Raw genomic sequence first — 25,492 nt, 5'->3', positions numbered from 1 at the left:
TGGGCTGGGGTTGTTGGTGCATCTTTTGTAGTTTTGATTAGAAATGATCTTGGTTTCTTCAGCTCAAAATTTTAGCTGGGGAACCTTTGTTACCCTGTTGGAACACATCTCTTCCTGTTTCCCTAGTTGACCCTTACCTACAAAAGATTTCTTTCCACTTTACAGAAAGATCTTCTCTACTCAGTCTTTATCTGGTGATGAACACAAGGAAAGTGTCTTGAGCCACACACCTGCAGCAGGAGCAGCAGCTGATGTTTCCTTCTGTTACTTTACTTTCCTGTGTCTTTGGTTCACCTAGATAATGTGATTCTTCACCATCTTTCTCTTTCAGGAATTCACTGCTTGTCACACCTAATGACTTATTCACTCGTCAGCCCTTTTTTAGGTTGACAAATATCCTGCAGAGATAAGACACTGGCCTTTGAAAATGTGGTGCCAGTAATTAAAATGAAGAATGCATTACAGTAAAAAGTAGAAATAGGCGTCTAAAAGCCACACTGGTATTTTTAGTGATGGGTGTTATTGAGGATTTCAGTTTAATAATTCAATGCAGCTGAGATTAATAAATGATATGAGGTAGAAATGGTCTTTTCAAGAAGGATTTCAGGGGTATAGTTAACAGTTTAATTTAGTATATCCTGAAAGATGCTGCCTGAATTACTGTATAACTCAGTAGAGTCCTAGGATTTCTCAGCCTGTTTTGTAAAAGGAGGAACATGCATCCTGAGTGGGGACTGCGTAAAGTGAGGGAAGCCATCTGAGATCAAGCCAGAAAGCCTGGAAATCCCAGCCCTGACACGAGTTCCTGCCATAGCCTGCAGCCAGTCGCTTCATGTCGCTGTCAGTTCCTGCACATGCAGCCGCAGGCAGTAGGTGCTGCCAGGACCAAAAATGTGCATTTCCTGAGAACCGCCTGCCCACGACCTCTCACAGCGAAGTGCCTGTTCATGACACAGGGCCTCCTGGATGGGCCAAAAGGAAATCCTTTCCTGGTTTCTCAAGGCTAAGTGGGGGAGGAAACCTCAACATGTGAGCAAAATATTGCAAGTGAGGGAGCAGTCCCGCATACTGCCTCCCACAGCAGAGCTGCTGGAGGAGACTCTCCCCGGGGCAAAGCACAGCCCTGAGTAGCTGCAGTGATAATCATCGCTTTCATCTCCCTTGCTTCATCTCCCAAAAGCTTCCGGTTCTAGGCCGGCTTCCCTGCTTACTGAAGTGGTTTCAGGGCATCAAAAGAGCTTTGAAATTAAAGGGCCGCACATATCATTAGAGTCCATACCTGCAAATCTCACCTACGAACTCCATAAACACACTGCTTGCCATGAATAGCCCCACTGGGTTCATGAGCTCACTGTCGTTGCAAGTGCTGTGCCAGAGAGCATTTTCAGGTTTGACCCTTTAGTTTTCACTGTGTTCTGCTCTCACAGAAACTCTCCCGGTGTTGAGGAGGAGAGTTTCACCTGTTAAAACTCCGTGGCTCAATAAAATATTTGAAATTAAATAAACTGGACATTCTCACTGTGACTCTGATCTTTCAATTCAGAGCCCTCTAAAACCCCAGGATTAGCTCTCTGTGTAGCTACCAGAGCCAGTTGTCAGGCAGTTGCTTTAAGCATTGTGGATATGTTTTATGAGAGGTTTTTTTTCTTTATTATTAAAAGACTAAAAGTAATAAATGGTGATGATTTTCATCTGAGGTGTGAGGCTGACTAGGGCTGAGGTATGTCTAGGAGGCAGGCTTATAATCCTCTGTTCTGTTACGTAATATCTGTGCTTTGGTGTTGTGGTCTGAAAATGAGGGAAATCATGGTTTTTTCACAGCTTCCTGGAATGTGGTACATCCTGCTAGTAGACATAAAGCCTGTAACATTCTTTTAATGCCCTTCTTTACAGAGCCTTTTCCTTGTGTATTTAAAACTGGGCTGTAGTTTCTGGCTCCTGGTGACTATTCAGGTGCTCATGCAGTCAGAGCTGCCTCTCTCTGTGGTGAGAACATTGCAGCAGCTTTTTGTAGTCACAGACCTGGCCATGGTGATTCTTGTGTTTCTGGCCTCTGGGCTCAAGTTTGTGCTACTTGTAACTAGAATAGAAACGGTTAGCCCTGAAACAGCTGCGTGTGGTATGTCGCAGCGCTGTTCCGCAGCCCAGCCATCAGTTCCTCCATGCCCTGAGCTTGCTCCAGACATGGTGTTTGTTCTCAGCTGTGCGCGGGCTGATCTTGAAATACTCTCTGTCCTTCCATGTCCGTGTCTTCCCACAAGGGCTGCCTTCCCTGGTAACAAAGAGAAGACACTCTGAAGATAATAAACATGCCATGATCAGAAGCTGGCCCTAGACCAGGGATTTTACTCTCCAGCCAAAGGGTAAAAACATCTGTCAGCTAGGTCTGGTTTGGATCCTGATCCAGCAAGACGCCTTAAGCGTATGGACAGTTCTTTCATTTTTTTTCTGCAATAGTGTTAGTGTAGATAGGGTTAAACTCAGATGCTTTATCTTGTTACGCTCAAAAACACACTGGAAAAATCTTATTTCCTGTCTATATTTTAGATGGGTAAGTTACACTGCAGACATATATTACAGCTGGAAGGCATGTGTTATATGAAATGTACTGCCCAGACTTTGGAGTGACCAGATTATACATATGGAAATTATTCAGGCCTTCTCCTCTCATTTGCTTTGCAAGGTTCATTGTACACTTTGTTTATACCCCTAATTTTCTGTTGATTATGAAGGATGAATGAAGCCAAGTTCACTGGCCACCCCAATCCCTTTGAAGTTAGGCAGCAGTCCTACGTGAGTGGTGAATTAGACTGAATATAATGCAGAGTTTAACAACTTTCTGTACTGCTATTTCTAATCACAGTTTCTAGAATAACTTGAAATTATATGGGAAGGTTGGGAGAGACAGTGTTTTTTTTATAGACACTCAGACAGTAAGATCAATGAAACCAGTGATGGGCAGGACAGAGGAAAACTAGGTCCTGAGTGTTTTAGAGAAAATCATCCCCTCTCTCCTTACAGAGTGAGGTTCAGTAACAAACTGTTACATGCATATAGCATTTGGTGATTCGTTTGGTTTTTAATCATCTGCCTAACTGTGATTTTTTTTCTCAAAAGCTAATGAGGTTTTGAGATATGACAAATTTCAAAGAAAATGATGTTTTGAATCAGTGATCAAACATCTCAATGTTTTATAAATCAAAATTTATGTAACAATAGAGACCAGAATCTAGAAACTTTCTGTGTAAAAACCAGTAATCTAGACAGAAAGAGGCACCACAGTATTTTTAGGAAGGGCTTCTGATCTTTTTTACAGTTTCTTACTGTCTAGGACACCTGATAAAGCTGGAAGCAGCAAGCACATTAAAAACAGAGCAATGGCTTGTACAGAACAGTCCAGTGTTTCTGGTTTATTCATTTTTTCAATGTAAATCCTATAATATTTCCCATGATTGCTACAGCAGGTACCCATAAACTATACACTGCCATGTTAGTCCTTGAGCATGAAAATCATACCATTTGCATTTTTTTCTTAGACCATTCTGTTTAAGTGCTGTTGTATTACTCAGATTTGGCCTGAATTATGTTTTGATTTGACGCGGGCTGCATTGCTTGCCGAAATAAGCTTTTATCGGGGAAGCAGGTAACAGCTTCTGTAATGAATCAAGAAGAGAATAAAGCTGATGGTTGCCAGCCAAACAGACGCAGAAGTTCCTGTTGAGTACAACTCATTTAAATGGTTGTGTCCCCACGTGAGTAATAGCAGCAGCAGGAGAGGAGCATATCGTTCCTGGGGCATTGATATAACTAGACGGAGCAAGAAGGGTTGCAAAGATACTTTTGTTCAGATTTTCTTCATTTCAGTAACTGTCCACTACTGCAGTTGCATACCTAAAGCAAGGTGAGTATGAATTTAGGGTATGAATTCCTGTATTGGCTCTGTGGCACAAGTGATAACTTGAAAAGAGGAGAAACTGAGGCACGAGGCCTGTGTGATGGAGAGTAGAGTGGGGAATAAAAAGTTGGGCCTTTGACTTCTTGGGTTGTTCCCTCGCTACTCTACAGAAAGATGGCTCCTGAGTGGTTTGCTCCCCTGTCCTCAGGATCAACAGGTTTTTATCTTTAATGTTACTGTTATTACCATAGTAGCATGGAAATGTATTCATTCACAACAACTCAGGTGTGCTGGAGCTGCACAAACACACAACAGAAAAGATGATCTCTGTCCATAAGAGTCTTCAGTCTGAATTTAGTCTCGCTCAGCAGCAGCCCCTGACTCATCTGGACTTCTTTGCTGTTGCTTTAGGCTCACAGTATAGACAACAGCAAAAAGGAGAGTTTAGCAGAAAAACAGTGATGCAGCTTTTTAAATGAAGCTATGTGTGCCCTCTGATCTGAATTTGACAGTAGTAGGGTTGGTCACTGTTCATGTAAAGCACTTCTGGCCTACAGATGATAATGTGCAACGTTGGATAGAACTACTGATCTCAACCAGCCCATTGTATCATTGCAGTCTTCAATGTCAGTATGTATATTTTTATCTCCCTGCCAAAAAAAGCTTTCTCCTCTTCTCAGGGGTTTGGTATTTTTTTTTAACTAATTATTGTTGTTAAAAAACAAACTTGGAAAAATGTATTGAACAGAACCACTGCAATGGATATTTCCACCGCCTCTGTGCAAATATTATGAACCTCTCTGCTCATTTAGCTTCTGAGGCTGTTGATTTGAACTTCGGTTAATTTCTGTAAAGACCACAAATCAAGTCTTCTGTCATAACTAGAAAGTATGATGCGATATCATCACTGCTTATCTCTGCATGAACCTGAGAAGCAAAGTGATCAATCCAGGCATAATTGCCAGTGTCACCAATTAATTGTTACTGAGCAATTGAGGGACCTTTTACACTAGCAGCCTGTCTTTCCCAGAAATTGCAAGTCAATGTGGCAGGCCCTGGGTGGCAAGAAAACACCCCTTTGAGCCAGTGTAAATTATTAGCAGTAGGATTTTCTTTTAATATCTTGCTGCACATCTCTAATTTCAGCGTTACCAGGTGGGTATTCCCTGTGCAGGCTGTACTTTCTCCAGCACAGTCAGGATCACACAGTCTTCACTAAGCCCTAATACAGACACATGTTTAAGCAGGTACTTAGAGTTAAGCATGATCTTAACTACCACTGAAGTCAAAATTAGTCAGCTGCTTAAGGGAGCTATTTAATTTAGAAATTACCCCCATAAAACCCATCCTTGCTCAGTTCCTAATCACACCAGTTGCAGGGGAAAGCAATTGCATAGAAGCAGCATCTGGGCTTATAGAAAGTTAATACAATCTGTACTTTTCAATCAAAAACACAGTATATTATTTTTAGAAGGTTTTTAAATACTTTTTTCATTATTTTTTAGAACCACAGCTGGCCTGAGGATGTTGGTAACTGAAGTTTTGTTCCAGCGTTGATCTCTGTGAGCCTCTGTGTCTCCGTCTGTACAGTGGAACCAAGGGTATAAGTGTCTGTGGGTTTGGTTTTTTATTTATTAAAATAGTTTCACAATAGTACACGTTACCCTCTGTAAGCTTTTTGGTTTATTTTGCAACTAACCTTTTTCCTTCCTTCCATCTATTTGAACATGAAGGTCACTTTTCCGTAAGATGGCTGTTTAAAATACTCAAACTATGTTATGTAGCTTCAGTTTAAATCTAGTCCTCAGCTAATTAGTCTGGTAACATATCTGTATTTCCAAACAAAGAATAACTATAATATTATCCCAGTGGAGATCAGCAAAGGAATTTGGGGAATGCAAATGTTGATAATTGTAGTTCCTGCTCTATAGTTAGCTTGAGCAGACAGACGTCTGCCCTTTAGCAGACCTCTCTTGGTGCCAAGTGTGTTACACACAGGACAAAAGACAGTAGATCCAATTGCAGGATGAAAGGCCAGATTCTGACATCCCACCTCATTTTGTTCAATCCTTTCTCAATCAAAATTATCAAAGGGCATTTTCCCAAAGAAAGAACAGAAAGATTCCCAGGAATCTTAAGTAGATGAAGACAAGGATATTTAATTACCTCAGTGAGAGGGGTGTAAGTCTTCTTTCCTTTTCTTTAAACCTGTGCCTGGGTTGCTAACTAACCAAATTTAGAAAGGTAATTTGGCCTGATCATATATATGCATTCTTAGTGGGATTCCTACAACATTTAGGTGCTTTTGGTATCTTGAACAGCTGTATGCTTTTCAGCACCTGCCATTTCTCTGGCTTGGAAAGTAAAAATAACCTCATTACTCTTAAAGAAGAAAAAGGAAAAAGAAATCCCAGCCTCTGCCCCAAACCCTGAAATCTACTGTTTTGGCTCTGTTTGCATTGAGCTTTTACTGTAGTAACAGATTTTCAAAAAGGCATAAATAATCCACATGTCCTAAATGGCAAACAGTAGTGTTTTACTTCAGTAGATTGTTTTCAGGAGCATGTATATTAATGTAAAGGGCCTGTTAGACTGAAGTATTATCAATATCAGCATTGCCGTTAGTGGCTTACAGGCTTTTTTGAGGGTAGAACAACCTTTGTAATAGAAATAACTTTAAAAAAAACTGCACATTTTGGGACAGGCTTTTTTGTGTGTATGCATTTCCTGGTTCCGTATTGCGAATCTGCATTCAGCTGCTATTGATCACTGTATGTTAATAGTTCAGTTTTGTTTGCTTTCCAAACTCAGCAAGCAGTTTCTTTGACACTAGCAGAAAGAAAAGAGTGTAAGTTGAAGGCTCATCTGCGATCCAAGTTTTATGAGTTACAGGGAGGCAATGAATGAGGCAATCGATTGATCGATCTTAATTACAAAGGTAGGCATAGGAAGAAATTCTGCTTGAAGCAGACAAAACAAGTAACAAGCTTCCAATACGGCTAAACCACTGCTGCCCTCATCATCGACAGACTCACCTGGCTTTTGCTCTTGCAGGCTGTATAGACATGTGCCTCTGCAAGAGGCTCATTTCCACCTGCAGGCAGCATAACAGCTTCAAACTGGTGCTCCTTAAACATCTATTTTATTGGAATGAAAAATAATGAATACGTTATACATCAAATTTATACCATCTTCTCTATGTCATGGTAAGAGCTGATCTCATTCGCACCAAAGTGCAGCTGGAGTGACCCCAGTGGAGTCAGCAGAGCGTAACAAGCCCTGACGTGAGCTCTGCGCTTTCATAAAGCTCTGCACCCTGAACTTGTAGTCCTGCAAGGTTGTACTTGTGTTCCCAGGCACTCGTCTCCCCCACCCTCTCCCTGAGCTTCATATATAACCAGAATAGGAACTGACACTCTCCCGACGGCCACATCAAATCTCTTTAAGGCGCTGGGAGCTGAACTGAACGCTGAGTGAGAGGGCTCCTCTGGCTGACAGCGTTCACCCTTTTCTCTCACAAAGCCGAAAATAACAAAGCTTTAGGCAAAACAAAGCAGTGTAAAGATATGCAGAATTCCTTCTTTCCTGGTTCTTTAGAAGCCATTTCATCAGGCCAATGTCTGGAAAGGTGTTTTAATTGTTTATCTAAGGTGCTACCAATCACTTGACACCTTTCTGACCTTTATACATAAAATTAGAATCAGAGCAGAGAAATAATGTGAATGCAGGAATGCATATGTAATATCCAGCCTGCTAATCAGAAAGCACTATGATATGGTGGTCTTCATGAAACAGCTGCTTGCGTAAATTGAACTAGAATGATGGTGCCACACGCAAATGCTATGTTTGGTTCCTTCCTGCATGTTGCTGTGATTTCTGGTGACTTTCTGCATATTTCCAATGAATCTAAAGACACTTGGGGTTCTAAGGCCATGAAATATTTTGCACTGAGGTGAACATGGCTTGACTGAGAAATGGTAGTGCTGGGGAGAGACACCAAAATGACCAAAGACATCTCTTTACCTACAGACCACCACAAAAGGGGCACCACAGAGTCCTGCTTGAACCTGGCCTGTGGGAGCCAGGCAAGGGAATGGCTGCAAGGGGACATCAGTCTTGGGGACCTGCTCAGCCTTACCTGTGGGTGCGTGGCCACTTCCAAGTCACAGCTGCCAGAGGGATGCCACTCTCTGCTTACCTGGTGCCCAGCCTGGCACAGAGGGCTGTATGGAGAGATCAGAGAGGTTCTGGCACCACTGAGGAGCAAAGCTTTCATCACCGCTGAACTTTGCTGGGTGTAAGCCCCTGCCTGGACAGAGAGAGGGCTGGACACACCTTACACCCAGCAGCATCACAGCTCCTCCACTTGCAGCGCTGCTTTTCCCAGTATTATTACTCCTAAGAAAAAAGCAAGCACACAAGCTACTGAGTCTCATCTGGCTGACCTGCAGCCTGTTGATCCTGCCCTGACTTTAACTCTAGCCATACAGCAGAATGCAATGGAGTCTTTGCTCCCCAGCTTACTGCAGCTCAACAACTTCTGTCCTTAGGTCACCTCCTGGCACCTCCTGCAGCTGGCAGCAACCAGCACCTTGGGCTTCCTTTGGGGGGGGGAAGATGGGGCTTCCCCAGAGGGATGCATCCCCTGGCTCTAGCTTGCAGTCAGTATGAGGCTCTGAAGCATGACAGCGGATGAACCCGGTAATTTTATCCCAGCCAACATAGCTGCAAGTGCTGTTCTGAACCATATAAACATCAGATCTCTGGTTACGGCTTCCCTGCCTGCTTTATCTCATTAATAGCTGATGGCTCTCACAGGTCACAGAAATCATCTACTGCAGCGGGGCTCAGCCTGCATCTCTGATGCCTCCAGTGCATCTTGCACATGCTGGCAGTGGCTTTCCCCACCGGAGGTTTTGGGAGGCAACTCAGTGCTGGTGACAGTGCAGGCAGGAAGCCGCAGGGAGAAATGTGCCAGCCTAGGGAGTCATGCTTTCCTCTGCTTCGCTTACAGCCGAGAGGGGAGAGAAATATGCTCCTTCCCCTCAGGCAGCTGGAGAAAAAAGAAGCCACAGCAGACCACAAGCCATCACAGGACATCTGCCAGCGCTGTAGCTGTCTCTTGCAGGCAGTACATGAGTACGGGAAGGTAACACCATGTAGCAACCCTGCGTGAGTTGTGCTGTAGTTTGCTTTCATGTGAGAGGAGTTCAGTGGAAGCTAGTACAACATCAGAGTTAACAGAATTATACTTTAAAGTTTTTTTTTTTAAAAAAAAGCCCTCCTTATACCCTCAATCAAACAAGCATGAGTGGGTGAAAATGAGCTTTATACAGCTGAGATGGCTCTTCCCATCTAAGCCAAGCTTTCTTAAAGAGATAGTGAGACATGCACTACCCCCCACCCCAGCTTGGGGAAATCTTTTCTTAGATGATGTTGATGTTGATGTTGTTGAAGTTTGAGTTCCTCTATTTCAATTTAAAGTCTTATTCAAAAATACCATTTTTTCATTTTCTTTAGATACTTCTGAGTTTAAAATAAGCCTTCAACCTGATTGTAACGCATAGATGGTCAGACTAACAGCTGATAAAAAAAATGAGAGGAACATACTCTTCAAGTATTACAGGTATGTGATTATTTATCTTGAAGAGATCTATAAACTAAGCCTTAGGATTTTCTAAGAGCTGGTAGATTTTGTATTTCTATAGTTTGTAAAGCTGATAAACAAGACAAAAGTGGAGATACGAGTTGTGCCTATTGTGCCAAAGTAAAAGTGGTATAAACTTCTTTAAGGGTAATTTTTTCTGCTGTAGCCTTAGCTGCCCAATAGGGAAAGAAGTGAAAGGTAATAGTGAGGGCTGAGTGCTTCTCTCTTAGCAGCCACATTTTTATAAGCTGATGGCAAGAAAACTAGTATAAATACCTGTCTTCAGTGGTTGGCCCACAAATGTCTAAAAGCACCTCTGAATTACCCTTCATGGCTTGTCCTTTTCTGTCTGAATTTCCTGTGCGAAGGAGAGGAGATGCACCTCTTCACATGTCCTTTTGATGACACACAGGCTGTCTGTTCACCTCATATATAAGGACTTGAGTATCCTGTCTGTGATACATGTGTTTATTTTTGAATGTAATACTCCCTTGCATGCACAGCATGATGTGTGCATTGGGGCAGCTTCTGTGCACATCTGCATGGGTTCTGCTCTCAAATTCTTTATTGAATGCAATCTCACCTGCTGGTAGAGGGGTGAAATTATACTGTTGGCTAGTGATGATGCAACCAGCAGTAGAGAGAAGAGATGCAACCTACTGGGCTCCTGCTTTTGCTCGGTATGTGTCTCCCAGGGCCCATTCATGGGAAGGCAGGAGCTGCTGGAAGCTTTCCAAAGAGAACGGTGGCCTGTCTCACAACTCTAATTCAGCAACAGCCAGAACGCACAGCATGTGCTTCTCCACGGTGAATAAATTCACTGCATTTCACCTTTTCTTAAGACTAAATTAATGTTTAATATTTACTTCTGTAAACCTAAGAAAGGGGGAGGGGGGACTGAAAGGGGAGAAGATTACGGCAATATGAAATATTAGGTCCTACTCTTGGAAAGTTGAAACAATGTCTGGACCCACAACAAAAAAACATTCAGTGATGCAAGATGTGTCTGAATCAAAGCTTTGGTCTTTAAAATCAGTGTTCTGTGGCTGCCCTGCTCCTTGGGTACCTATGGTAGGCATTTATTTTTACTGGGACACTTTCTCACCTGGTTGTGTGCAGATGGATGTGCTCAGAGCTGCTGCAAGCCTCCTCCTACAAAGCCGCCTACCCATGAATAACCATCTCCAGAAGCAGAAATGGACCCACGCAGAAGAGATGTTGTCCCTGGGGAGGCAGCCAGGGCAGAGGAACAGCGTGTTACAGCTTTGGTGCAGAAATTTGGGGTTTCTTAGCAGCTGGCTGTGAGTGCTTAAGCCGGTCTAAATCATGCAGTGGAGCTGGGGGCAGCAGGGCTGGGGCCTGCCTGGGGCCTGGGCTCATGTGCCAGCCCAGCTCCTGCTGTTCCCAGAGTTCCCAAGTATTTAATCATCTGTAGTTTCAGACCTGAAAAGATTTTGTTTGACCTCTTCTGAATGGGAAATGCTCATGACAGGGTAAAACAGAAACAAAATCAAGTTCAAAGAAGCACAGGAATGTGGCTTGCGAGGCTTGGGATTAGGTTACATGCATTTATAAGGATGTATCCCACCCTGCAATTTTATAGTTACCACGTTGTACTAAGTGGTGAAAAGCATCTGGCTATGGTCACCTTTCCCTTCAGTAACATCAGGGCTCCCAGCTGCATGTTGTGAACTCTATAGACCACAGTGAAAAAGATTTCAGCCCTTTCATTCTGGGCCCAGTAGGGTTTTAATGTGAATATCATTGCTTTAAAATTTTAAATTCCCTCATACATCAGGGAAGTCCAAATTCAAATGCTGTTCTTCAGGCCCCTGATGGTGTTACCATGGTCTGTGAGAGTGAGCTTAAGAAAAATCAGGTTTAAAAGAGCAGTGCTGAGCAGACCTTGTACGCAGTGGGTGGCTTCATCTCTTCTGTATAGTCAAATGTCAGAACCACAGGCAAAAATATTTATCTCTATACAGTACATGAAAAGGCCACAGCAATCATGGTTTCTCCTTGCTTCTGCTTTATTCAGCAGATTTGTGGGAGGGTATATTCCACGCACAGATGCCCCGGCTCAAGCAGTTAGAGAGATTCTCCCCTTAGAATATTACTTCCCTGCTGCAAACTTGCGTTGTTAAGTAATAACAGCTGAGATCTTTCCATAGGGAAGTAAATAAATAAGGGCCTTTTCCCCCTGGCTTATTGCAGAAAAACCACCCACGATGTGTTTGAGAAAAAGAGAAACAAGGTCCCTGATGTGCAAGTGCAAAGAAATTGAATATGATGAATTCCTCTCTATTGAGGTATACTGCAAACAACCGCTTCACATGCCCGCTTTGGCAAAGGCGGCTTCGCTCTTCAGAGCAGGCCTGTGTCCTCGCAGCAGAGGGGTTGTGGCAAGGAGCAGTGGATGGAGAGTGAACTGCAGAAAATAGGGCCTGAGTATCAGGGGCAACTGTGCAACAGGCAGAGCTGCCAAGATGCAGGGCGTTATCTGAAGGGAGATGGCTGCTGCCCTGCTGTGTAGTTATTTAAATCCGGGCTGCCCTGGGGAGCCCGGTAGGAGAGGGCAGAGGGGAGGGAGGTGCTGGGGCGCATGCCTCAGCTCCAGCAGGTTCGCAACAGCAAAGTGCTGAAGGTCACAGTAGTGTGGCAGGGCCCTTCGAGCAGCAGTGCTGCCCGCAGAGGAGGCGATGGACGTGGCCTTACTCTGATGCTTATAGTCTGAATTTGATCCAACGTGTTGTTTAGTATTAGAAGCTGGGTCCCATGAGGCACCATTGTGTGTGGCCCTGGGTAAACACAGCAGCAGATGGTTCCTGTTTCTGAAGAGCCATGTTGGAAAGAGGCAAAAAAGGTAGAGAGGGGAAAATCATCTCTATTTGTGAGTGGGAAAACTGAGGCACAAAGCAGCTGCAAAAATGCAAGGAATAACTTGTTTTCTGTGCCCACTGGGAAGGACGGGAGGGAGCACAGTGCCGTGCTGGAATCATTGCCCAGGGAAGCAGCGGCACCTCTGCGTGGCAGGATCTTTTTGACAGCTAGCTTGGATAGATGGCTGTTGGGAAGTTCGGGTTCAGTTCATCATGTGCCAGGGCCTGGATGTGGCTGGACAGTTTTCCCAGGCTTATGCAGCCTCATTTCCCATGAGTGTACAGGAGGCCAGGTCACCGTCCCCTGCAGGAAGACGGAAAGGGAGCCAGGAGCTGGCATATGAGCCTGGAAGCCTTTGCGCCAACCACAAGGGCCATCCTTCCCCCATGTTGATCTTCTCCATCACCCGCTGGTTTCTTCTCAATCAGCCTGACTGGCAGGACCCTGGAAAAAGGGCAAAACAGAAGGTGTGACTGAGAGCTTAGCAGTTGCAGGGCCCTTCCCTGCGGCAGAGCGGCCTTCTGTTGAGCCATGAGCAGGGATGTAGCATTGGATGCGGCTGCTCCGGGGGGAGGCCATAGGGAGGCAATGCTGCCTGGGTGTTTGCAAGTGAGCAGAGACATCCCTCGGCTGCGGAGAAGCTCTGGAGAAGCAATGAGGTGGGACCAGGAGAGCCGGGTGCGGGTGGTGGGAGAGGCACCTGGAGGCACTCATTTGACAGAGAATCTTCCTCCGATGCTGTGTGGCTGCTTTTATTTCTGAAGTTGCAGTCATTGCTCACCCAACCGGAGGGCATCTCATCTCCGATACCAATTTGCTGTCCCGGCTGCTGATCCGGCTCGTAATCACTTTTTTTCTTCCCCAGGGCCAGGCAAGAAGTAATCTAAATGTGAGTAGAAAGCTGGGGTCAAATGAAGAAGAAATTTGATCCCCCAAGGAGCAAATACTTCTCAGTTAATGAAGTGTGAATCCAAATAGAGGGGAGGGGACAAGGACCAGCAAGCTACCAACCGTATTCATTAAACGGCCGCATACTTTGAAATACCATGAGGGCCATAGTCCACCTGGCTGGGAGCCACGATGTGCAGCAAAGAGGCCCGTCACAGTGAGAAAGCTGCTGGTATCGGGGTTGCTGGTCAGTTTGTCGCTGTCTTTCCCATGCTGCCGTTGACTTCTCTCCTACTTTAAGAAGGAGCAAGGAAGGTGAGATGGTGACACCGGTACCTTTTCCTGGCTCATTCGTCACAGATAGTGTCATGGGGCCGTGGGGACAAAATCCCAGAGTCCTAAACCCTGCCAGCGGTGGCCAAGCGCGCAGGGAGGAGAGGCGCCCCCAGCAATGCACGTGCCGTTACTCTCGCGTCCGGGGGGCCTTTCGCGGCTGGTCTGGCAGCTGCATTTATCAAACGCAACAGCTCTGCAGAAAAATGTGTCACTTGCAGCCTGTTGATCAGAGCTGCACCCTGTAAGTATTGTGTCCCTTCTTCTAACAAAGGAGACCAGCAGCAGCTGCTCTCTTAGCCTTTTTGGAGACAGTAAGTCATGAGATTAATTTCTTTTTTTTTTTTTCATTCCCTTGTCAGCACTGAAGTGTATTAAATATGCTCGAAGCAAAAGCCCTCATGCTACTGAAGAAAATATATTCATTTAAAGAGCTACTTCATGCCAGCAGACTTTCGGCATCTGCGTATTTAGCGCCACCTGTTTCTTCGTAGGCACTGAGGCAGGTCCCAAGCATCAGCAAAGCACTTGCGCGCTAAGGAAAAGCATTGCCCGTGTTTATGCAACCCCTCTGCCACCCCAGCCCTCTCAGAGGGAACAAGCTGAGGGCTAGGCTGTGTGAAACAGCTGATGAATCTAACTTGCCAGTGAAAAAGGAGAAATCTTGCTCCTTCTGCCATTTCTCCTTATCATCCCTTTGCTCTGAGGGTCACAGTCCTGTGCCTCTCCTGTGCCAGATGCAGTGGGTTTTGGACCATCCACCCAACTTGTTTCCTCTCACTAATCCAGGAGAAAACACTTTTTCTCTCCCCAACTTTCTTTTCTGTTGTGTTAATGAGTTAACTCAGTTCACAGGGGGATCTGAGCATTGCCAGAGCTGGCACAAGGGGTCACTGGGGCGAGTGCAGTGGCTTTGCAGCAAGGACCTCCGCCACAGCCACCCCGCACGCCCCTGTGCAACATCCCTCATTTCAGTGGTGGCAATTTGGACTACATGCTAAGTGCTGCTGGCCAGAGCCCTGTCCCTGTGCTGCCCCATGTGGCTGAGCCTGCCGAGAGGCAGGTGAGTGCCCTGAGCTGGGACAAACCATTTGCTGGGTTTGCAGTCACCAACCATGGGCTCTTTCCTGCCATGGGCACCTGGGGCTGTGAAGTGGGGGGTACTGGGCACCTCTGGAAAATCAGCTCTGTTGAGTTCTGACCCTCAGAAATCAAAGCTCCTAACATCAGTGAAAACTTGTGGCAATGCAGTGCCTATATTTAAGCTTTGAGCAGAGCAAGTGAAGGCTGAGATGTGGTTTCAAGTGCAAAACTTAGTGGAGGGTTTGCAGAAGAAAAGAAAGCAGACAGGTCTGGGGAGGAAAGTCAGAGGGCCATTTCCTAGGCCCTGATTTTTAATGTCTTTGATAGTCAGAAGTTCCCCTGCCAAGCAAAATTTTGCTTTTTGCAGATGGCAGGGCAGCATGGGAGAAACATGACAGCAGAGGCTCTCATACGGGCAGCTGTTGCTCAGAAGGGGCAGGAGAGGAAGGTATTGGCAACCCTCATGACTGCAGAAGATGCCTTTCCCATCCCTCTCTGTCCTGGCTCTTGTAGGAGTGTAAGCAGAGAGAGAAACAACATAAGGGAGAGAAAGGGAGTGAGATAGCTCCCACAAAAAGACAATAAATAGATTTCCAAGCGAAAGTATTTCCATGGCTTCCTCCCCATCTGCAGAGCAGACAAGACAAATATGGCCTAGTTTTCACAGGTGCTGGGCACCCATAAATTCCCCTAGCTTTAGTGGGTGCTGCAGATGTTTGGTTCCTCTGAAAAACAGAAGTCAGGTCATAAATCTTTCCTCTACCTGTATCCTTTTCAATTTTTTTTTTTAATTAAAACTCTGCCTTCTATTGTTTCTGAGGTCTGGAAATTAATTGTTATTAATATGGCTTAAGGCTCTGTTGCTCAGATACTTTTGTCCTTCAGGTGTGTGGTGTGATCGGAAATCTGGAGCAGACCTACCCTTACTGCCCTAAGGGAGAAAAATAATGCGTTTTTGGAATTCACCTTGCAATAGTTGTGAGCCTCGTTAAGCTCAGCGTTGCTGCAGCTCCCCTATGGTGGCTAGCGGTATTTCTGTCAAGATTACTGTGTAATTGTATTAGATCCACTCCACTACTACTGATAAAGTGCAGTCCTGTGAATAAATGAGAACAGGGGAGAGGACAAATGAGATGAGATTGGTTTTCAGTTTGTGAACCTGGACTGATATTTTTCCAACATTTTATGTCTGTGTGCCAGCACTCGCGCTCCCCCCCCCCCCCCCCCCCACACACACACTTTGTATATGTGTTTATGAAATCAGCAGCTCTCCCCCTCTGCACTGCTTGGCTCCTTCGTGCTTTCCTCTAGCCACATCTCCTGGGTAGCAAGTGAGCTCGTCCCTGTCTCCTCTCTCTCCCCCACCAAGTAGCGGTAGCCAGGCTCTGCCTGTAGTGCTGTTCGCTGAGCTGTGTATAGTGTATGTGGTGCGTGGCCCTTGTATTTGCCTATGTTTGCTCAAAAGCAGCTGGTGAGCACAGAGCCCAGCAGCGCACGCTGGGCCACAGCTCAGTTTCCCACTCCCTTTGTGTGCGCCGTGGGTGATGTCTCATCAGCATGTTCAATTAGATGGCTGCATGTCTCTATCCAAAATCTAGCAAACCAGTCTCAAGAGTAAGGGATCCCACTGGTGTGCATTAACCGCAGCTTGTTCAGATGCGGAGCAACCTTTTCTGCCCCAGGTCTTCCCTGCCGCTTTGCTTTGCTGTCTCCTGTTGCTGCTGCTGTGCTGCTCTGGGCCCTTGCAAAAGGGCACTGAGTTAGGGATGGAGCTGCTGTGCATCAGGATTTAATCTTTTCTGGCATTGGTAAGATCTGCAGCGTGGCAGGGAAAAATACACAAGACTTCAGTATGGAGAAGAAAATGGGAGTTTCTGCATAACCTTCCTGACCTGCTCACTGCCTGGAAGCTGGAAGGGTGCTGTGAGGAGGAGGAAGAGCAGACAAGGCGCTGGTGTTTGAGGGAAAGCCTGAACAAGGCAAATGTTGGATAGCCCAAATTCACACGGGATGCATGAACACTTTCACAGGCCAGGGAAAGGAGCGTGTGGAAGGTGCTGAAGGGGCCCATTAGGGTCGCCTGTGCTGCGTCCAGGGAGTTTTCTTTCTTGGATTGTGCAGTGAGGCTCAGATCCATGCATTTCTGCTAGGCTTTACTGCAAATAAAATAACTGGATGAACAGAAATCATTTAAAATGCCTCTAAAGCAGACTAGTTTTGGGGTTTTTTTTCTTAATAACTAAAATGACTGAGAAAGAGCAATGCAGTCCTTGAGTTAGGGTTACAACTCAAATCAAATCAACCCAGTCATGAATTGGCAACAGTATGAAATGAAGTCAGCAGCTGATTAAATCATCAAACAAGCACATGCAAAATTTGAGTAATGAAGCCACACAACATATGGTGGATTTTATGAAACAATGACTACTGCTCTTCCTTACTTCAGTTACGCTTGTCACTTGCTGGCATACTTTTTTTCTCTTAGCCTTCCTAAAAATCTTTGTCTTTTTTTCCTAGGAAGTGTTGGAGAAGCAAGGATAATTCTGTTTATTCTGATTCAGTATCACCTCTTGATAATGGTCTGTTTGGTGTAAAACCGATGGAGGAAGTATTAAGAGCTTGCAAAATGAGAATAGTTGGAGTTTATTCTTATTATTATATATAATACAATAGCCTTATTGTATTATATATAATAAGACTATTTCACAAGAATGAGGGTGAGAGTTATTTGGAGAAGGGGAAATTGGGGAAACAATTTGTCTCGGTCTCTTTTCCTTGGCAGCTTAGGGAAGGTCCTGAAGCATCGTACCACGACAGGCTGTGGCAGCTTTTGCCTGGGGCTGCCTGGAGCCCCTGTGCTGCTCTGATGCAGCCAGAGCTACGTGGGCTATGGCAGGTGGTGGAAGAGAAGCAGTACAAGTCAAGAAGTGATCTGAAAAAGAGTGTGGAAAAGGGGGCTAAATGCCGGAAAACCTGATTGCCTTGCATATGTCTCTATGAAGAGACATCTCATAGTGATCAAGCTAAGGGAAGTAGAAAAGAGATGGATGTATATAATATTTATGTAATATGTCCTCAGCCCATCTCAAATTCTTATTAGCCTAAACAGCTGCTTGCTGTTATGGTACCTGCTATTTCTGCTGAAAATTGTTAGCTATCTATACATAATATGTCCTCCTGCATTCAGATGAGCAGGACTGCACTCTGTGTGTGAGGGGTGATCTGAAAGATTTAAGATTTCTAGGGAAATTCTGAGACAGAGCATTTTAGATGCTATATATCCACCTTTGTACTACCTGTGTGGTATACAGGCTATGCTGTCACTATGAAAAACAACCCAGCAAAGGCCCCTCAGCAGTCTTAGTGCCACAAGGTTTCCTTACTCCTTCCAATATGTGTGTCTTATTTGCTCAATGTGACATATTTATTACTAGTTTCTGTCTTGCATGGTCGACCTACCTTATCCACTGTGCAGTGCAAAGCAGGAGGAAAAACATAATGAAGGCAAGCCTGACTGCACAGGATATTCCTGCAGGCTTGGTTTTTTTTAGGGGGGTGGAGGGGGGGACAGGGGGACGGGGGGGGATGGAGAGACCTGAGGTGCAATTTTGCATCCTCTGCAGATAGGCTGACAATGCATCCGTCTGTATCGCTTGCTGAAGAGCCAGGCTGATGTCACTTTATTAAAAAAGCTTGTCATTATTTATGGTAGGAGAAGGTTCCCAAATAGTAAGGCTTTGCAGGCTTGAAGCGCCTTGTTCTGCAACAAGGATAGAGGAATGGGAGTCAGTGGGGAAGACGGCCCTGGGGAGTTTTGTGGGGAAGTAGTGTGCTCCGTTGCTGGTGCTGAGCTAGACCAGGAGTGGGGTCAGCGAAAGCTCTCGCTGTTCACGCCGCCTGCCACGCCAAGCGAACTCACAGCTCTCGGCTGCTTACGGTGACCATATGTTAGCAGAAAAAATATTTCATCACTACACTAGCTGTTAATTAGCTTCAGTGATGCAAAGAAGACAGTGACTGAATGGCAGCACGTGGTCTTGAGCCTGGAGAGACCACAGCATCAGCATCGCCGCTGCTCCCTCCCGGGCTCCCAGTGCTGTTTCCTAACGTGCCCCTGGCAGAGCTCCCCTTCTCCCAGGAGTCCTGGATAACTAGTGTTGTGCTGCAAATCTGCTTCCTAGTTGTATGCATGAGAATCTTGCTTTCCGTTCCAGAAAACTGTGTTTTCTATTGCCTAGTTTAAAGGAGCTTTGATTCCTTTCTTACAAGTAGCAGGTTCCTCAAGCCATACATATATGGGTAGTTAGTTATAGGGCATGCTGCTGGGGTGCAGCTGGAAGACAGAAAGGGAAGCATCTTCCCAAGAAACAAAGTAAGGAAGAAAATTTTGGCCAAGAAGCAAAAATGAAAAAAGCCCCCCAGTGGCAACATGTCACGGGAACTTTAATGGTCAGTGGTTGGCCTCTGGTTTACATCTCACTTAGGAAACGCATGCTCTCATAGCAAAGTTTCCTAATGCTATGCTAAAGCAGTGGGAAAAGCAGTGCTTCTTCCTCAGTCCCCAGCTCATGTGATGAAGGCTCTGGGGACAGCTCCAGACGGTGGAGGAGGGGAGGAGGAACGAGGCGGAGGTAGTCGGTATCTGTGCATATGTGAACGCACCTGTTTCAGACCCTGAGGCTGGGCTGCATCTCAGCTCCTTCCTGTCTTGTCATTTCAGATCTGATCTAGGACGGCTTCTCAGAGTCGCTCCTGCTGGCGAGTGTCAGCTGACCTTATTCCCCTCTATATTGCTATCTGCTGAAGGAAAACATCAGAGGAGAAGGTGAAACAGCACAGCGGGGCTGGACAGTAAGTGGTGTAAAATGTGTGTGTTCCCAGCCGCAGCGCCAGGCTGTCCTGCCTCAGCACAGCCCGTGCAGGGAGGGTTGCGAGCACTCGTACGGGAGACCATGTCCTGCTGCTCCCGGAGAGTCCAGAGATGAGGAAACTTCCAGATGTCAACACATTCCCCAGTGTCTCCATCTCCTCTGTGGGGAAGGACACAGCAGCGGTCGCTGCTGCTGACAGGCGGTTCGTGGCCCAGCCTGTTCCGTAGTGACCAGGCCAGCGTTCTGCGTGTCCTTGACGAGCCGGGACAGGCACCCCTCAGCCAAAGTGCTGCTGACGGCGAACGTCTGCCCGTGCACCCTGCCGAGTGTTTTCAGGCAACGTGGGCACGGGATCAGCCAGCACTTGAGCTGATAAGACGTTTCTCTGGCGAGTCTGTTGGCGCCTTAGAGAGCCATGTTTTTAGCCGTCTACTGAGAGAGAGCTCTCCAAATCTCGCTGTTCGGCTGTGGGCATTTTTATCTGCAGAGAGTTTCTGTTAAGAAGGGCGGAAAGCTGCAGTCTCAAGGCCGGTTCAAAAAAATGCCAGATGCCAGGGAAATTCAATTCCACTGAAGCTATGGGGAGATGATGAAATCAGCTGTTCGTGTGCACAGATGTTGTTGCAGGCACCTAATTCTGCAGTCACAGAGCACCGCTGGTTTAACTTCCCCTCAGCTCTAGCTCTTAGAAAAACAATTTAAAGCCAAATTGCCTTGATGTCCCCTTGGGCCGTGCCACTCCATTGGTGCAGAGTTTGTGTGGCAGTGTGACCCTGAAGAGCCGCCTTGAGAGGCAGAGCTGGAAAACCCAGGTGTCAGCGTCACCGCTTTGGTGACAGGGGAGGCAATGCTCTGCTTGGGCAGGCGTCCCGCGGGACACACTCCAGGCTGTGGCTGGGCGCCCAGCGCCCGCCGTGGGGGAGCCTGCTCGGTGCTGGGGGTCTGCAGGTGCACTGGTGGTGGAAATAAGAGCTGAGAAGAGGGTAGTGCTGCAGCTGGTAAGGGGTATATATGTTGCTGCTGTCAAAAGTGTGCAGAACTCCATTTGTAACCTCACTTTTAGGCTGTGAGCTATTGAATGGGAAGTTTCTGCCCTGGGCGCTGATCGCGATGGCACTTCGGGGGTCCTGAAGAACTGGCGGCTGCGGCACCGCAGGAGCGACCGCAGCGTGGGGAACCACGCGCAGGCCTTTGGCAGCTGCCGGCCTCCAACAGCCGCAGAGGTGCAGCGTGCAGGCAGAGCCGGGCGCCAGGAGTCGTGCTGCCAGGACACTGGGTGAGAGCTGTGCAAGGGCAGGATCCTGGCGAGAGGTAAGGCTGCCGCGGTGGGTGTGGGTGCATTTGATCCTTGGTCATTGACGAGGACACCGAGATCCCAAACTTTGCCTCATACATAAAATCCATCTTTTTTACAGAGGGCTGCTCTGTGCCATTGCAAAGACCCTCCCCTTGCATAAGTCCTGTGGGTTAAAATATCAAGAAGGAGTTTTAATTTCTCAGGGCTTCACTGGAGCCATGGTAAAAGCCAGGTACTCAGCAGAGCTGGGTCCCACTCAGAGACATCTTGGAGGCCGCAGGGAGCGGAGACGTCTGCAGGGACCACGCAAGCCCTGGGCAGCGGCTCCAGGCCCTGCAGCTGCCCTGGGAGCATAAGTGAGGGCATGGGGACTGTCCAGGTGGTCCCCAGTACAGAACTCACAGCTGGGGCTCGGGCTGTCGCTTCTGCACCGCGGGCAGCCTGCACTGTCCCCCGTCACCCCAAACCCACCAGCGTGCACGCAGCAGCAGGAGCACAGGGATGAGCTGCAGATGGACAGATGCTCTGGGGTAGACATGGGGGGTTGAGGGAGCAGTGGCATTGCTAGGGTCCTGTGCAAATGAGATTGCTTCTGTGGCAAAAGCATTGCCTCTGTCCCCTCAGTCGGTGAGTACCATAAAGACTTTGTCTGTCAGCAACAGTTCAGCTCTTCCAGCATATCCCAGCTCTCTTAGGGCCTCCTGAAATGATGGCATGCTTCCAAAAAATGTATTTTCCAGTCTTGCCTGGAAGATATTTGCCCTTGACGTTGCTTCCTAGCAATACTGATTTTGTTAGCACAACGCGAGAGACAGCTGGGCGGACGTGTAACCTCCCCTGCGCTGCTCCCTGGGCCTGCTGCATCCCCCTGGTGCCCTGCAGGCCCTGCCTCTGCGGGGGCCGTGCCCCCGGGTGTTCAGGGATTCAGTCTCCATGTAATGAAAGGGTGGCTTGATCCATCATTTATTTCTAGCATTTGTCATCCCAGGGTGACTGCGCTATGAAAATATGAAAAAGCTGGCTCCCTGCTGACTGCAGGGCAGGAAACTCAAAGTTCAATGCATATTAACAAAACTAAATAAAAAAACCAGAAAAGGTAATAGTGCACCACAGGCAATGCAACAAGAACCTCTCAGGAAATTGTTGTTATAAAGGAGTTCAGGAATATGCTGGAGACTTCATCTTTGAGGTCACTGTCTCAAAGACAGCTAAAAACGAGTAGTGATTTGAAGTCATTGCTACTGGATAACAGCCTGTTATATGGAATAAATTGGTTATAATGCTGATTCCTATTGTCTGGATCTGCCTTATCGCTGTTTGTGCCTGGGTCAAAGATAAAGATTTTCTAGCATGAAGGGTGAGCAGCGTCATATCCCGGCTGTGATTGCTCTGGGCATGGCTCAGCCCGTACAGGAGAAGCTCCCCGTGTGGGTCTGTGCAACTTTCCCTGCATGAACAACAGCTTTTGGGGCCCAGCCTCTGCCAACACACAGTACCGTGGTGCTCATGGGCTTTAGGTAGAGTTCTGGGCATTCAGTGCCTGCCAAAATTAGTGCCCACAATCAATTTAACCAAAAGCGGTGCCGAGTTACGCGGTACTCCTGTGGGGCTGCTTGCAGCTCCCTGCGAGTGCTGACGCTCGCAACAGGCAGGGACGCGGCAGCGCAAGCAGGGACACCAGCATGGCAGGCCATCTGTCACCATCCTGGCTGTCCTTGGGAGGGAGTCTCATCTTTAGCAACACTCTCACGGTTCCAGTTTCTTCATAGGAGTCCCTCAGTATTTCCATTCATCTCACTAGAAATCAGTCTTGCCCTAGGTTTTTATTCTGTTTTGACACCTTTGCAACTCCCAAGTAGGAAGACCATAAATTTCTCTTCGCCCTTTTGCAGCAGGAGCATAACCAGAGCCCCACAGCCTTTGGAGACAGTCCTGTTAATAAGAGTGAGGTGACGGTGTGTTAGGAAGATCCCCAGGTGAGCATTTGCCACTATCAGCACTTGAAAGATGGTCAGCTGTTAGATAAATCTCCCAAAAAATATCACTGAGTCCCCTTATGCCAAAGTGGCTTGGTCAAAGGCAGTGATAAGAATTTGCAAAATTCCCCTTCAGGTTTACGCACTGAATAGTAAAGAGCATGAGGTAGAAAGTAGAGGAGCTGAGCTCCTGCAGCCAGGACCACAGCACAGAGCGGGGCATGGCTGCCTGCCTTGCACACTGGGGTGCTCATGGGCGCCCTGCTGGCCCACGTCTAGCACATGGCACAGGAATGAAGGGCTCATTTCCAAAATGCAGTTAAAATAAGGGTTTGGCTCAGGTGCATCTTGCACCCCTGCCCACTGCCAGTTCCTGGTCAGCTAATGCCTGAAGTAATGCCTTTTCCTCAGCGTCCCTTTCCAGCCAAAAAAGGGGCTTTGCTTTTGGGGAGCAAACACCCGACTGTAAGCTGGGTAACTCGTGCAGCTGATGGGAAATGCCAAGATCGGAGAGGAGATGAAGAAGTAGCAGTGGGAAGGAAGCACTCACAGAGCGCTGCTTTTCGCAGGCAGGTGCTGGGACTGATGCAGCCTCTATCCACATACAATCCTGGCGTTTATGTTTCTTGCCTGAAGACACAACCGATTTCATAACACATTTATGAACTGGCTGCGCAGCTCACTCTGGGAGGCAGGTAGGAGGCCCCTGGCCTGCCCTGAGACAGCAGCTGCTCTGTGCAGTGACACCCGGCAAGGCTGTTGAGGGTCATGTCATCTTATAATTGCTGAGGAGCGCTCATAAATCAGCTCACTTTATGCTTTCCTCGATACTACACGTTGAAAATACGTGAGCATCTCAATGCGTATTGCTATCTATAGGGAGAGGGAGCAGATTGCCATGAAATTAACTGGAGCTGACAAACCAGATCCACTCGCACCTGCAATCTGGCACCAAAAACTGTCATCCCCTTGAGCAAAGCTGGGCTGCCTTGCTCGTGCTGTGGCCGCTGCTGCCTGGATGGCACACAAGACGCCAGGGCAGCCCCGCAGTCATACCAGGGAGAAATCCTGCACTCAGGAGGCCAAAAAGAGCATGTCTAGTTTGTGCAGGCCGGGTACGAATTGGTCTGTATTCCTCCCACTCGGCTCACCACGCTGCTGCACAGGTGCTTGGGCTGCAAAGAAAAAAACATCCTCTGTTCTTCTCGCTTTAGTTGTGCTTTCCAAGTGCTTGTGTATAGCTGAAGGGCAACATGCACCTGCTTGTACAGGCTTTAAATAGGCTCATTTGCTCTCATTGTCTAAGGTGGAGATCCAAGCAATGTCAGATGTGGGCATCTGGTGCTCAAAGGAAATAGCGGCGTCAGCTTGTCATACTTTGTTCCTGCATCCTGTGTAGAGAAACTGCAGCCCACGCACAGCTGGAATTGCTGCCAACAAAAAGCAATGGTAAGTAGGTGAAATCCAAACTGCATCATTTGGGCCTTTGAAATTAGACTCTTACAGGACTCGAGTGCTGTGTGACCTTTTGCTAGGCTGCCAGGCAGAGGTGAATTTTTCATTCAAACAAAAAATCATCTGACTTCAAAGGATTTATTGTCAAAATGCTTTCCATCTGTGCAGTATTCTGTTTGTTACTTGCTTGTCTTCTGTTCCCGAGGGGTTAATTAAGACATGTGTCCTTCCTGGACTATTTCTTTACTGGAGAGAGGCTCAGAACACAGATTTGTTTTTATCTACGACAACATAGTCATATGTCCTGGATTGCTGCTGGCAGAGCTGGAAGCAGCTTACAAGACCAGCCCATATATCTCCCTCCTGAGGCAAGGCTCTTCCTTGAAGGGCACTCCTTGTGTTTAATCAATATGATATACGGGAGCTTGGATTGCTCAGTCGCCTTGCTACCTTCCGTTTCTCTGTTATTCAGAAGTCCTAGAGTTAGTTGGAAACCCTAAAAATTTTGATCATGTTTATAGTTATAGTGAACCAAGGAGGACTAATTTTAGTTTCAATTAATGCATGTTAAGTCACGTGAATTCACATTTGTTTCAAGGGTTGCTTTTTAAACTTTGGGCAGGTTGGGCTGCTCTGCTACTGCTCGGTTGCTGATGAACACAGGATTATATCCTTTGGGTTAAATCTCAAACAGTGATGTTCAACACCTCCCGGTTACATAGGAGCCAATATCAAAATGTTATCTTGCAGCTTACAGAGATGCTGGGCTAGCACCTAAATAGCCCAGCCTCAATACCATAGTGCAAGGGCATGTGTGATATGTTATATCCACTCTTAGAGCCTCTCTCTTTACAGAAACAAAAATAACAGCAACAGAAAATGAAGTAAGGGGGGAGGGAGAGAAATCAAAAATTTCAAGAGTGAGCCATGGGTCAAAAAGAGGCACTCTGGGTGCCTGTTCTTTTTGCTTCCATCCATTCGATGGGATGTGAGGTGCTCTCCCTGTTAGCAAGCCTAGGTGACTGGTGTGTCCCTTACCAGCTCCGCAGAGTGTTATTACTGTGGATACATTTATTCCGTGTCTGTCTTGCTGGTGAAAAGAGCTAGGCCTGAGTCTTGAAGTCCTGTCTGTGGCCAGCAGACACGTAGCAGATGGGCTGAGATACA

General features: G+C 46.8%; 1 long non-coding RNA gene across 1 annotated transcript in view; it reads left to right on the top strand.

Moving 5' to 3' along the window:
* The window catches only part of LOC112983079 (uncharacterized), an 80,095-nt gene that overhangs the window by 45,071 nt on the left and 9,532 nt on the right, over positions 1–25,492 (top strand). The window contains exons 5-9 of the long non-coding RNA XR_010389428.1: positions 5,401–5,508; positions 9,416–9,521; positions 19,447–19,577; positions 20,661–20,908; positions 24,177–24,319. This is a non-coding gene — a long non-coding RNA (uncharacterized LOC112983079). The remainder of the gene's footprint in view (positions 1–5,400; positions 5,509–9,415; positions 9,522–19,446; positions 19,578–20,660; positions 20,909–24,176; positions 24,320–25,492) is intronic.

Source organism: Dromaius novaehollandiae, chromosome 5 (assembly GCF_036370855.1).
Source record: "Dromaius novaehollandiae isolate bDroNov1 chromosome 5, bDroNov1.hap1, whole genome shotgun sequence".
Lineage (NCBI taxonomy): Eukaryota > Metazoa > Chordata > Aves > Casuariiformes > Dromaiidae > Dromaius > Dromaius novaehollandiae.
Note: the sequence above shows the minus strand (reverse complement) of the source record. Positions and strands in the feature narration are given on the sequence as shown.